Source organism: Schistocerca nitens, chromosome 4 (genome assembly GCF_023898315.1).
Source record: "Schistocerca nitens isolate TAMUIC-IGC-003100 chromosome 4, iqSchNite1.1, whole genome shotgun sequence".
NCBI classification, from domain to species: domain Eukaryota; kingdom Metazoa; phylum Arthropoda; class Insecta; order Orthoptera; family Acrididae; genus Schistocerca; species Schistocerca nitens.
In genome coordinates, this window is record NC_064617.1 from 919,012,304 (window position 1) to 919,025,627 (window position 13,324).

Below are 13,324 nucleotides of genomic sequence, written 5' to 3' on the forward strand. Positions count from 1 at the left end.
GTTAACTACTGAATTAGGGTGTTGTGGTACCAGATTGTGTTGATTGGAATTTTGAGGTTTTGGAGGGAGTGGAGCTGGAAGTGGGAGATTGAGTAGATGGGAGAGACTGGGTTTGTGTGCAATGAGAGGTGGTTGAGGTTTGCTGGAAAGGTTGTGAAGGGTGAGTGAGTTGCCTTTCCAGAGGTGGGAAACCAGGAGATTGGATAGTTTTTTGAGGTGGAGGGTGGCATGCTGTTCTAATTTGCGGTTGGCCTGTAGGAGGATTCTCTGAATAGCCGGTGTGGATGTGGGAGAGGAAAGATTGAGGACTTTTATTAAGGATAGGAGTTGACGAGTGTGTTCATTGGCTGAGTTGATGTGTAGGTGAAGGATTAGGTGGGTGAGGGCAATGGATTGTTCAGTTTGGAACTGGTATAGGGACTGGTGGAAAGAAGGGTTGCAGCCAGAGATGGGAACTTTAAGTGTGAGGCCTTTGGGGGTAATGCCAAATGTCAGACAAGCCTGAGAAAATAAAATATGCGAGCGTAATCTGGCTAGGGTGAAGGCATGTTTGCGGAGGGAATGTAAATAAAACTTAATGGGGTCGTTGTGGGGATGTTGTGAGGGTGACATGGTATTAGAAGGTGGAAAGTGTAACATGAGGTTGAAATGAAAATGAAAGATAAAAATATGGGGAGAGAGAAAGGTGAACTAGAAAGCAACTGGAGATCTGGTATGAAAAAGGCGAAATATGTCTGCTTGTGAGATGTCTGCTTGTGTCTGTATATGTGTGGATGGATATGTGTGTGTGTGCGAGTGTATACCTGTCCTTTTTTCCCCCTAAGGTAAGTCTTTCCGCTCCCGGGATTGGAATGACTCCTTACCCTCTCCCTTAAAACCCACATCCTTTCGTCTTTCCCTCTCCTTCCCTCTTTCCTGATGAGGCAACAGTTTGTTGTGAAAGCTTGAATTTTGTGTGTGTGTTTGTGTTTGTTTGTGTGTCTATCGACCTGCCAGCGCTTTCGTTCGGTAAGTCACATCATCTTTGTTTATATATATATATGCTTGGAATGGACATTAGATCTAGATTTTCAAATAGAGGTTTTCAGTTGATTTGTTTTAGCTCCCACCATGACTTGGATGATCTGTTTTTGTAGTCTAAAGGCTTTGAGCAGATTAGTTTTATCAGACCCTCAGAAAATTATGCTTTACTTTACTACTGAAACAAAATCTGCATGATCTATAGCTTTTTAAGTGCTAAATCAGTCATACTATATAAGACATTCATGATATACAAAAGACTGTTCAAGTCAACTACGAAAGTTGTCCACATGATCACTCCACCACATATTTTTATTTATTAACACACCAAGGAAATTGACACAGCATGAGTGTCCAATTTTTTGTCCATATAGCTTACTTCACTTATACATCATGCTGACTGTTGTGTGGTGAAATGAACAATTTCTGTTTTTTCAAAGTTTAATTTCAAATTATTATTTTTTACCCACACCACCATTTCCGCGAGTGCATGTTCAATATGGAGGATTAAGTCTTCATCTGTTTTACAGCAGACTATTGCTGTTGAATCATCTGCATTAAAGATGGTATCTGACTCAACCTGGCAAGGCATATAATTGATGTAATACAAAAATAGTAGTGGCCCCAATATTGAGCCTTGTGGGACATCTAATTGTATGTGTTTCCAGCCAGAAAGGAATTTCTTGCCACTGTTATTAACAAGTACTCTTTGTTTTCTGTTTGCCACGTATGATGACATCCAGCTAAGGGATTTTCCTTGAACACCATAGCTAGCCAGTTCTTCAACAGTGTCGAAGGCTTTGTTAAGATCGCAAAATATGCCTGATACACACATTCCCTTATCAAGATAACTACTAAGTTTTGTGACCAATTTATTTATTACGCGGGTTGTGTTGAAGCCTTTCCTGAAACATACTGACTGCGTAAAATAATATTGTGGGATGAATTACAATTTTTTATCTGGTCACATGCACCTCCTTCCAAAATTTTTGAAAAAATTGGTAACAATGTGATAGGCCTATAGTTTCCCATTTCATCTTGTTTGCCCTTTTTATGAATTGGCAGAACTGCAGCATATTTTAACTGACCTGGAAAACATCCTTCTTCAATAGACTGGCTGATTACGAGGGGACAATGTTATGACATATTGATTTTATTATTCTAGTGGAAAACTCATCCCAAACTACAGAGTTTAAATTTTTTTAGGGACATTGTGATTTTTATGAAATCAGAGCTCGAAACAGATGAAAACTTAAAACCTGAACCATTTCTCTCTGCTATATTAGGAATTGTATTTGGTGGTGAGCAGCCACCAATTTTGTTACAACTGATGAAGAAATTATTGAAGGATTCATGTATGGCACTTGAATCTGTAACTGTCCTACCATTTATCATTTGTTTAAGAGGGACATTTTCTCTCCATTTCACTGCCAACCTAACGCCTTATAACAGACCAAACAGCTTAGGATTCGTTTTTTGCATTTAAAATGAAGGTATTGTTTGCAGTACGCTTTTCCAGTTTAACTATTTTGTCAAATGTTTTTTTGTATGTGCTTACATATTTAAGAAATTTGGTATTTCGATTAACTTTTGCCTCCATATGCAGTTTCCTCTTCTTAATGCTAGACACTGTAATTCCTTTTGTTACCCATGATCTACTTTTATGAGACTCAGTCTATGTTGTTACAACAGTGAAGCATTCATTGAATATGGTCATGAATTTGGCTGATAAGTTATTGTAGTAGACATTTGTTGCAATGTGTTTCCTGACCGCTCATACAGTGAGGCTTAGTTTTTTTAGTAAATACCTTCACATTTTCTTGACTGACGTTCCTACATCTATTTGTTATGCAGCCTGACTTTTATTTTGATATTGATACAAATAGTACTGCAAGGCCTGATGCTCCTAAATCTAAAATACATTTTTCTTTGAAACTGTAATTATAACTACTTACAGTATTATCAATACACGTTGAAGTAGTTGGTGTAACTCTTCTGCATTGGTCAAAATTTAGATTTAGCCTAATTGTGGCTATCAGATTCTTTAAATGTGAAACAAATTTGTCATCAGTTTTTACATCTACGTTGAAGTCAGCACATATAACTAGTTTCTTACGCAGTTTTTTGGTTTAATTTATGTAACAGAGTTTCAAATTTATTTAAGAACACAGAACTTATATGGCACCCAGGGTTGCAATATATACTGATGTTTAACATATTATACTCAAAGTTCTATACAACCACCTTCAAAAGTAAGTTCTTCATTTTTGCAGTGTCTCGTTCAGGGTGGTATTTATGGAACATAACAAGTGGATGAGTGAATAAAAATATCACCCGAAATGTGTTATTATCTAGATTAGATTAGATTTACTTTCATTCCAATTGATCCGTAGTGAGGAGGTCCTTCAGGATGTGGAACATGTCAGAAAAACAACAATACATGACAAATATTTACAACTAAAACAAATAAGCTAATGTACCATTCCACAGGTCCCAAGTGGAATGATCGTCATTTTTTAATGAACACTAAGAGCCATTTTACAAATACTAATGCAATGAATTTAAAATAAAAAAGTTTTTTATTTATTTATAAGGTAATAAACATGTAATACAACTACTGTAATACTTATTTACAATGAACACATTACTGCACTGAAATGGTGCAGAAGTTAGATTATACTTACACACACACACACACACATTTTCAATGAACACATTACTGCACTGAAATTGTGCAGAAGTTACGTTGTACTTATATACAAATCAGTTGGTTTTACTAAGAAATTCATCAATGGAGTAGAAGGAGTTGGTCACCAATAAATCCTTTAGGCTTCTCTTAAACTGAATTTCATTGGTTGTTAAGCTTTTTACAGCTGCTGGCAAGTTATTGAAAATGCGTGTTCCTGAATAATGCACACCTTTTTGTACTAGACTAAGTGACTTTAAATCCTTGTGAAGATTATTCTTATTCCTAGTATTGATTCCATGAATTGAGCTGTTGGTTTGAAAAAGTGATATATTTTTAATGACAAATTTCATTAAGGAATAAATACATTGGGAAGCAGTAGTTAGTATCCCTAGTTCCCTAAACAGGCTTCTGCAGGATGTTCTTGAGTTCACACCACATATAATTCTTACTGCACGTTTTTGTGCACAGAAAACTTTAGCTTGGCTTGATGAATTACCCCAAAAAATAATCCCATATGACATTATGGAATGAAAGTAAGCATAGTATGCCAGCTTTTTCATTTTTATATCCCCTATGTCTGACAAAATTCGCATTGCAAACAGAGATTTGTTAAGACGCTTCAACAGTTCTGTGGTGTGCTCCTCCCAGTTGAATTTATTATCAAGCTGTAATCCCAAGAATTTAACACTGTCCACTTCTTCTATCTTCTTGTCATCGTATGTTAGACATATACTCTTGGGACACCCCTTACAAGTTCTGAACTGCATGTAGTGTGTTTTTTCAAAGTTTAGTGACAAAGAATTGGCTAGGAACCAGTGATTAATGTCCACAAATATTTTATTGGCCAATCTTTCTAAGACTACACTTGATTTGCTATTTATTGCAATGTTCGTATCATCGGCAAACAAAACAAACTTGGCATCTGGTAATGTTACTGATGAAAGGTCATTGATATACATGAGAAAAAGTAAGGGCCCCAAAATGGAACCTTGTGGGACCCCACATGTAATTAGTTCCCAGTTGGATGATACCTGATAGCTTGATACATGTCTCTTTCCTAATAACACCCTTTGTTTCCTGCCAGAGATATAAGATTTGAACCATTTTGCAGGGTTTCCTGTTACACTATAATATTCTAGTTTACTTAAAAGGATATAGTGATTTACACAGTCAAATGCCTTTGACAGATCACAAAATATACCAGTTGCCTGCAATTTTTTGTCTAATGAAGTAAGCACATTTTCACTGTAAGTGTAGATAGCCTTCTCAATATCAGAACCTTTTAGAAATCCAAACTGTGACTTTGACAGTATGTTATTTGAGATAAGATGGTTATAAAGACGACTGTACATTACTTTTTCGAAAATTTTTGAGAATGCTGGCAACAGTGAAATTGGACGGAAATTTGATGCTATTTCTTTATCTCCCTTCTTAAACAGTGGCTTAACTTCAGCATATTTCAGCCATTCAGGAAATATTCCACTGATAAACGACTGGTTACACAGATAGCTTAATATGTTACTTAGCTCAGAATCACATTCTTTAATTAACTTTGTTGATATTTCATCATACCCACTAGATGTTTTTGATTTTAAAGATTTTATGATGGACATTATTTCTGTTGGGGTAGTGAGGGTCAAATTCATATTATGGAAGTTACTTGAAATGTCTGGTCTAAGGTAATCCATAGCAGCATGTACCAAACCTGACAACCCCATCTACCGAACCTGACAAATGATATTTACATCATCTGACTTATTTTATTCTTTCCGGATCCACTATTGCATTTTCAGCTTGGTAGCCATTGTCCTGTGGTTCATTACTGCCCTTTTGAAATTACATCTATCTTCACACTAGCAATCTACTGTAAAGTGCACGGTAGAAGGTATGTCCTACTGTAACGGTTTTAGGACAATTTCCCCATTCCAGTGCTGTATGGAGCATGGGAAGAATGACAGTTTAAATGCCTCTGTGCATGCTGCAATTAGTCTAATTTTGTCTTTGTAATCTCTGTGGAAGTGAATGTTACATTGTAAGCTGTTGTACATTTCAAGATCATCATATTCATTATTTGACCACACTAGGGTTGTCACATTAAAGGCACTTATATGGTAGTTAAGGTACAAAGCAAAAGTATCACACAAGATATATGCAGAAGGAATAAAGTACCAGCATAATGAAAGACCTCCTTTCTAGAAAATTTTGCACAACTGTTACACCTAATAATAAAAAAAAAATGTTAATATGCACTACATCATACTTATCTAACGTCTGTAATTGAGTCAACGTAGCTGCTTCCACACATTCAAGAACAACCACCACATTATGGGTGTATCAGTTGTTTCTTACCATTGTTAATATGAGGGTTGGAACTTTGATAGTGGCAATTATTTATTTACAGCTTGTACAAAATAGATGTGTGTTTCAAAGTTTTACTGACCTTCAGAGTAGTCACCAGCATTATGTATAACCCGTTGCCAGCAATGTGGAAGTCATAGAATACTCTTAGCAGTGCCAGTTGTGTCAACAATTCAAGCAGCGCGGTCTATTGCCCAACGTATTTGCAGCAATTCTGAAGCGAATGCTCTGAAGTGTTTCCTGCAGTTTAGATGGTTGGTTGGGTTAAAGATTAAAGGGACCAAACTACAAAGGTCATCGGTCCCTTGTTTCATAAAAACACAGAGTACAGTGAAACTATCCACCAGTCAGGCGAAGCACTAAAAGAAAAATTCCGGGGGAAGAAAAGCCCCATAGTCCATTGTAAGACAACACGGAAAACAGAGCACAGCAACAAAAACAACATAGAGAACAAAGGCAGAAGGAATTAAAACTGCACAGCAGAGGACTGTGGCTGGCTGATCACGAAAATAATAGGATGAGCCAGCCACTCTGCAACACGTTAAAACCTCCAGCCTAAAAGTTTAGGGTGGAGTTGAATCACAACACAAAACTAATTAAAAGAGACAGCTCAAAAGAGGGTGATGTTAAAAAAATTTAAATTGACCTATAAAAGCCGCTTGCGCGAATAAAACTTAAAACCCGATCTGCCATAGAGACATTGTCACCTAAAAGAGATGATAAAGCACCCTGGAGATTAAAAGTTCGCCTGATGGCGGTTAAAAGAGGACAGTCCAACAATATATGGGAAACCGTCATATTCGCACCACAGCGACAATGAGGGGGGTCCTCTCGACGCAGCAGATGACCATGCGTCAGCCAAGAGTGGCCAATGCGGAGCCTACACAGAACAACAGAATCCCTGCGAGAGGCCCGCATGGAGGAACCGCACACAGTTGTTGTCTCCTTTACCTGCCGCAGCTTGTTGGGTGCAGACAGAGTGCACCATTCATCTCCCCACAACCCAAAGACCCGACGGTGCAAAACCGTTCTGAGATCAGTTTCCGGGAGGCCGATCTCCAACGGCAGTTTGAGGGTAGCCTCTTAGGCTAACTTGTCGGCGAGTTCGTTTCCCGCGATCCCAACGTGTCCCGGGGTCCATATGAACACCACCGAACGACCACGCTGTTCAAGAGCGTGAATGGACCCCTGGATGGCACCAACAATGGGATGGCGTGGGTAGCACTGGTCAAGAGCCTGCAGACTACTGAGCGAGTCACTGCAAATGACAAAGGACTCTCCAGTGCTGGTATGAATATGCTCAAGGGCACGAAAAATGGCTGTCAGTTCTGCTGTGTAAACACTGCAGCCTTCCGGCAAGGAGCGCTGGTCGACATAGTCCGCATGAGCATAAGCGTACCCCACACGGCCATCAACCATCGAGCCATCGGTATAGAGAACCTCTGAGGCATGGTATGCGCCTAGGAGAGCAAGGAATTGGCGGCGCAAGACTGCTGGAGGAACTGAATCTTTTGGCCATCGGGAAAGTTCCAGCCGAAGCTGAGACCGACGAATACACCAAGGTGGTGTATGTGTGCGGACCTGGAAAGCAGGTGGAAGAGGCAAACACTCGAGTTCATTAAGGAGCGACCAAACACGGATCCCAATTGTATGGCCTGATCGCGGCCGCCGGTGTGGGAGATGGACTGCCGCATTAGCGAAAAGGAGACGATAGTTAGGGTGACGGGGCGAACAACGGATGTGGGCAGCATAGTTGGCTAACAATTGTTGACGCCGAATATGAAGCGGAGGAACCCCAGCCTCAGCAAGGAGGCTAGTAACAGGGCTGGTGCGGAATGCTCCTGTCACCTGTCGAATCCCACAGTGGTGAACGGGGTCCAGCAGTTGCAACGCTGAGGGCGACGCTGAGCCATACGCCACACTCCCATAATCCAGTCGGGACAGCATGAGGGCATTGTAGAGCTGCAGCAGCATATTACGATCTGCACCCCACGTTGTGTTGCTGAGGCAGCGGAGGGCATTCAGATGCCGCCAGCACTGACGCTTGAGCTGACGAATATGTGGAAGCCAAGTAAGCCGGGCATCGAACAGCAATCCCAGAAAACGGTAAGTGTCAACAACCCTGAGCATGGCATCCTGAAGATAGAGCTCAGGGTGGGGATGGACAGTACGACGCCGACAAAAGTGCATAACACAAGTCTTCGCAGGAGAAAGTTGAAACCCATGGGCTAGGGCCCACGCCTGCGCCTTGCGTACGGCTCCCTGCAACCTACGTTCTGCAACACTAATGGTGGAGGAGCTGAAAAAGATGCAGAAATCGTCAGCATATAACGTGGGTGAGACAGACGACCCTACTGCTGCTGCAAGGCCATTAATGGCCACAAGGAAAAGGGGCACGCTCAATACAGAGCCCTGTGGAACGCCGTACTCCTGGATATGAAGTGAACTATGGGATGTGCCAATTAAAACGCGGAATGTCCGAATAGATAAAAAATTCTGAATAAAAATGGGGAGAGAGCCCCGGAGACCCCACCCGTGCAACGTGGCGAGAATATGGTGCCGCCACGTCGTGTCATATGCTCTGGAGAGATCGAAAAAGACGGAGATGAGGTGTTGGCGCCTGGAAAAAGCAGTGCGGATTGCAGACTCAAGAAAGACCAAAGTATCGGCGGTGGAACGGCCCTGACGGAAGCTGCTCTGGCACGGAGCCAGAAGACCCCGAGACTCGAGCAGCCAACACAGCCGTCGACTCACCATGCGTTCCAATAGCTTGCACAGAGTATTTGTCAAGCTGATGGGCCGATAGCTATCCACATTAAGCGGGTCCTTACCAGGCTTCAGCACCGGAATGACGGTACTCTCCCGCCACTGCGACGGGAAGACACCATCGCCCCATATGCGGTTGAAGATGGCAAGAACACACCGCTGACAGTCCGGGGACAGGTGTTTGAGCATCTGATTGTGGATGCCATCTGGCCCAGAGGCTGTATCGGGGCACTGTGCCAGGGCACTTTGGAGTTCCCACAAACTAAATGGGGTGTTATACGCCTCAGGGCGGCGAGAAGCAAAAGAGAACCGTTTGCATTCCTCCCGGCATTTGAGCGGGCGAAACGCAGGCGGGTAATTCCCCGACGCAGAGGCCCGAACATAGTGCTGTGCGAAATGCTCGGCGATTGCATCGGCATCGGTGGATAGCGCCCCATTGATGGTAAGCCCTGTGACACCTGTAGAGTGCTGCAATCTAAATATGCGCCGAATCTTCATCCACACCTGGGAGGGTGAAGTACGGGAACCAATGGTGGAAACGTACCTCTCCCAGCACTCCTGTTTCCGCCTCTTGATGAGCCGCCGTGCCTGAGCACGGAGACGTTTGAAGAAAATGAGGTTCTCCAAAGACGGGTGCTGCTTATGTCGCTGAAGAGCCCGCCGACGTTCTTTAATGGCTTCAGCGACCTCCGGAGACCACCAGGGCACTGACTTTCGCCGGGGGCACCCTAACGAACGAGGAATGGTACGTTCCGCAGCGGAAACAATTGCTGCAGTCAGTGTATCAACCGCCACATCGATGGTACCATGGGGGAGAGATTCAAAAGTGGCAGCAGAGGAGAACGTTTCCCAGTTTGCCTTGCTAAATGCCCATCTAGGCAGGCGTTCATGGGAGCGACGCTGGGGTAGTGAAAGGAAGATGGGAAAATGGTCACTACCACACAAGTCGTCATGGACTCTCCAGTGGACCGATGGTACAAGCCCTGGGCTGCACAACGACAGATCTATGGCCGAGAACGTGCCATGCGCCACACTGAAATGCGTGGCAGCGCCAGTGTTTAAGAGGCAGAGGTCGAGTTGGGAGATGAGATTCTCGACATCTCTGCCTCGACCAGTAATCTTCGATCCACCCCACAGGGGATTGTGGGCGTTAAAATCCCCAAGGAGAAGAAAAGGCGTGGGAAGTTGGGCGACAAGTGCAGCCAATTCGGTCAGGGAGACTGTACCACCTGGAGGGAGATAGACACTGCAGACGGTTATGTCCTGGGTAGTCCTTACGCGGACAGCCACAGCTTCCAATGATGTTTGAAGGGGCACAGGAGCACTATATACAGAGGTAAGGACATACACGCAGGCTCCACCTGACACACTATTGTATGTGCTACGGTTGCAGTAATAACCCCTGTATCCACGGAGGACAGGGGTCCGCATTGCCGGGAACCAGGTTTCCTGGAGGGCAATGCATAAAGCAGGTGTCATGCTTAGAAGCTGACGTAGCTCAGGTAGATGGCTAAAATAACCGCCACAATTCCACTGCAGGATCGTACAAAGCGTGTCCTGTAGGGGCATGCAGGCACTGAAAAATCAAATTACTTCGCAAGGGTCACATGCTGCCACCGACTGGGTGACTGACGTCGCAACTGCCATCGTTTCTGAGACGGCAAGATCGAGGTCATCTGGGGACGCAAAGAGCTCGACCTCATCCTCAGAGGCTGAGCTGACAGGAAGCGTTGGCGCGGGAACCACTGGGTCCTTAGGCTTCTTAGAGAGCTTCCTCTTCTCTCTCTTGTCTTTGGGAGGAGGGTTCGCATGCTGGGAGGGCTTTCCGGATGCATTGTCAGGAACAGAGGAAGAGCGTGAAGCCCTTCGACCAGCAACTGGTGGCTTCCTCAGCCACTGGCTAGTGTCTAGCGAGACACTGGTAAAATCCTTGGAAGGGACTCCCCCAAGGGACCCCTTTCGAACGAGTGAGGCCGGAGGAGGCTGTTGCCTCTCCGGCTGAGCAGCCGGAGGAGGCTGTTGCCTCTCCAGCTGAGGAGCCGGAAGAGGCTCTTGCCTCTCCGGCTGAGCAGCCGGAGGAGGCTGGTGCCTCTCCGGCTGAGAGGTGGGGATGGATGTCCCCAGTTGTTCGGGGTCCACTGCCTCCAAACCGGGTGTTTTGGGAGCAGTGGAAGAGAGTGTGGCCCCTACCAGCGGTGGGGCAGGCGTAACTTTACTGTTCTGTGGGCCAACTGAGAAGGGAATCGTTGCAGGAACTAGTGGCGGCAGAGTTGCAGCAGCATAACTCCTCAACATAGATGTGGGGTTGAGCCGGTCTAGCTTCTTCCTTGCCTCTTGGTAAGTTAAACGGTCCAGGGTCTTAATTTCTTGTATCTTCCGCTCTCTTTGCTAGACTGCACAGTCTGGCGAGCAGGGAGAATGATGCTCCCCACAGTTAACGCAGGTGGGAGGCGGAGCACATGGAGCATTAGGATGTGAACGTCGTCCACAATCACGACACGTGGGGCTGGCAGTGCATCTGGAGGACATATGTCCGAACTTCCAGCACTGGAAGCATCGCATAGGGGGTGGGACATAGGGCTTGACATCGCACCGGTAGATCATGACCTTGACCTTCTCAGGCAAGCAGTCACCCTCAAAGGCCAGGATGAAGGCACCGGTAGCGACCCTATTATCCTTGGGCCCCCTAAAGACACGACGGACAAAGTGCACACCTCGTCGTGCCAGGTTCTCCCATAGCTCGTCATCAGACTGTAGCAGAAGATCTTTATGAAAAATAATCCCCTGGACCAAATTTAAGGACTTATGGGGAGTGACATGAACGGGGATATCACCGAGCTTCTCACAGGCGAGAAACGCTCGCGACTGTGCAGATGAAACTGCTTGTATCAAAATAGCCCCGCTCCTCATTTTGGAAACAGATGCCACTTCCCCAAACTTATCTTCAAGATGGTGAACAAAGAAGAGAGGCTTAGTCCCCAAAAACAAATCCCCATCAGTTGTGCTGCACACAAGGTATCGCGGTGAATATGGCTCCTGTCTGTCCGCAGCCCTACGTTCCTCCCATGGCGTGGCTAGGGAAGGGAACGATTTAGGGTTATATGTCACAGCATTAAATTCTGTCTTACTGCGCTTAGAGACATTGGCGGTCGTGCGACCACCGGATTGAGACTTCACCCGCTTCATTGCGGGGCATCCGCCCCGATGCCACCCACTCCGACCAGGGGCTCTCCCCACGGGCGCCACCCAGCCACAGCAAAGGTCACCTGGCAGGATGGCCGTTGCTGGGAGTCCTGATGCCCCAGAGAGATGAGCATCGACTCCTTGGCTTACGTGGGGAGGTGTCAGCTCAGGCACCGGCAGTACGATCCCTGTGTTGTCAGGGGGCTACAACCTAGAGGGTACATGACGACCCCACCACAACGGGCTGGCTACCGTGCTGGATTTTGGGTGCCATGGGTAGTCCATAGTGATCGTGGGTGCAGATGGTGATGCACCAAGGGCGTTACGTACACAATCCATCAGGTGTGTATGCCCAAAATGACGGATGGAGGGTGCAGTTATGACGCCAAGACGATCAAGAGTGCCAAGGCCTTAGGGCACAGAGGACTGATGGTGCACCACGTAAGGTGTCCTTCTCCAAAAGGCTCGTACTTCTGTGGAATTTGGAAAAATGGAGGTCAAACCCTAATGGGGACCATCACATTAAGGCCGAAACATTTGAGACTCCTTTTAGTCGCCTCTTACAACAGGCAGGAATACCGCGGGCCTATTCTTACGCCCGAACCCGCAGGGGGACCTGCAGTTTAGAAATCGAGTTGAACTCATGAGGGCTTAAGTCAGGGAAGTGCAGTAGGTGGTATAGCACTTAGCACCCCCATCAGTCAAACAAATCAGTAACAACTTGCACTGTACGTGGTTGAGCATTGCCCTGCAAAATGATGGTCAGGTCCTGCAGAAAGTGTCATGACTTCTGTCTCTATGCTGTTCATTTATGGAACACAACCTACAACTGGCTTAGAGACAGAAGTGATGACATCCCATGACTTCCACATTGCTGGCAACGGGTTGCACACAATGCTGGTGACTACTTTGAAGGTCAGTAAAACTTTGAAACACGTATCTGTTTTGTACAAGCTGTACATAAATAGTTCCCTCTATTTAAGTTCCAACCCTCGTATGACCATTTTCATTATATCTGGTGTCTCTCATGAACAGAATCTTCAATTTTTTTCCTCTAGTTTCCATGATCCCATGACATGTGGGCATGAATAAAGACATAAAAAATAGTTCTGTCTCCACAAAAACGAAATTCAGTACACACCAAATGTACTATTACTGTCATCTGTTACCAAGTCTGTGTTGTTCAAATAATGTGTAATATTACAAAAAAATCTGAACAGATTAAGCATTTTACAGTTCATATACCACTGACATTTTAGTTCTCTGACAGATTCACTAGTTTTGGACAAAGTCCAGTAAATCCATTTA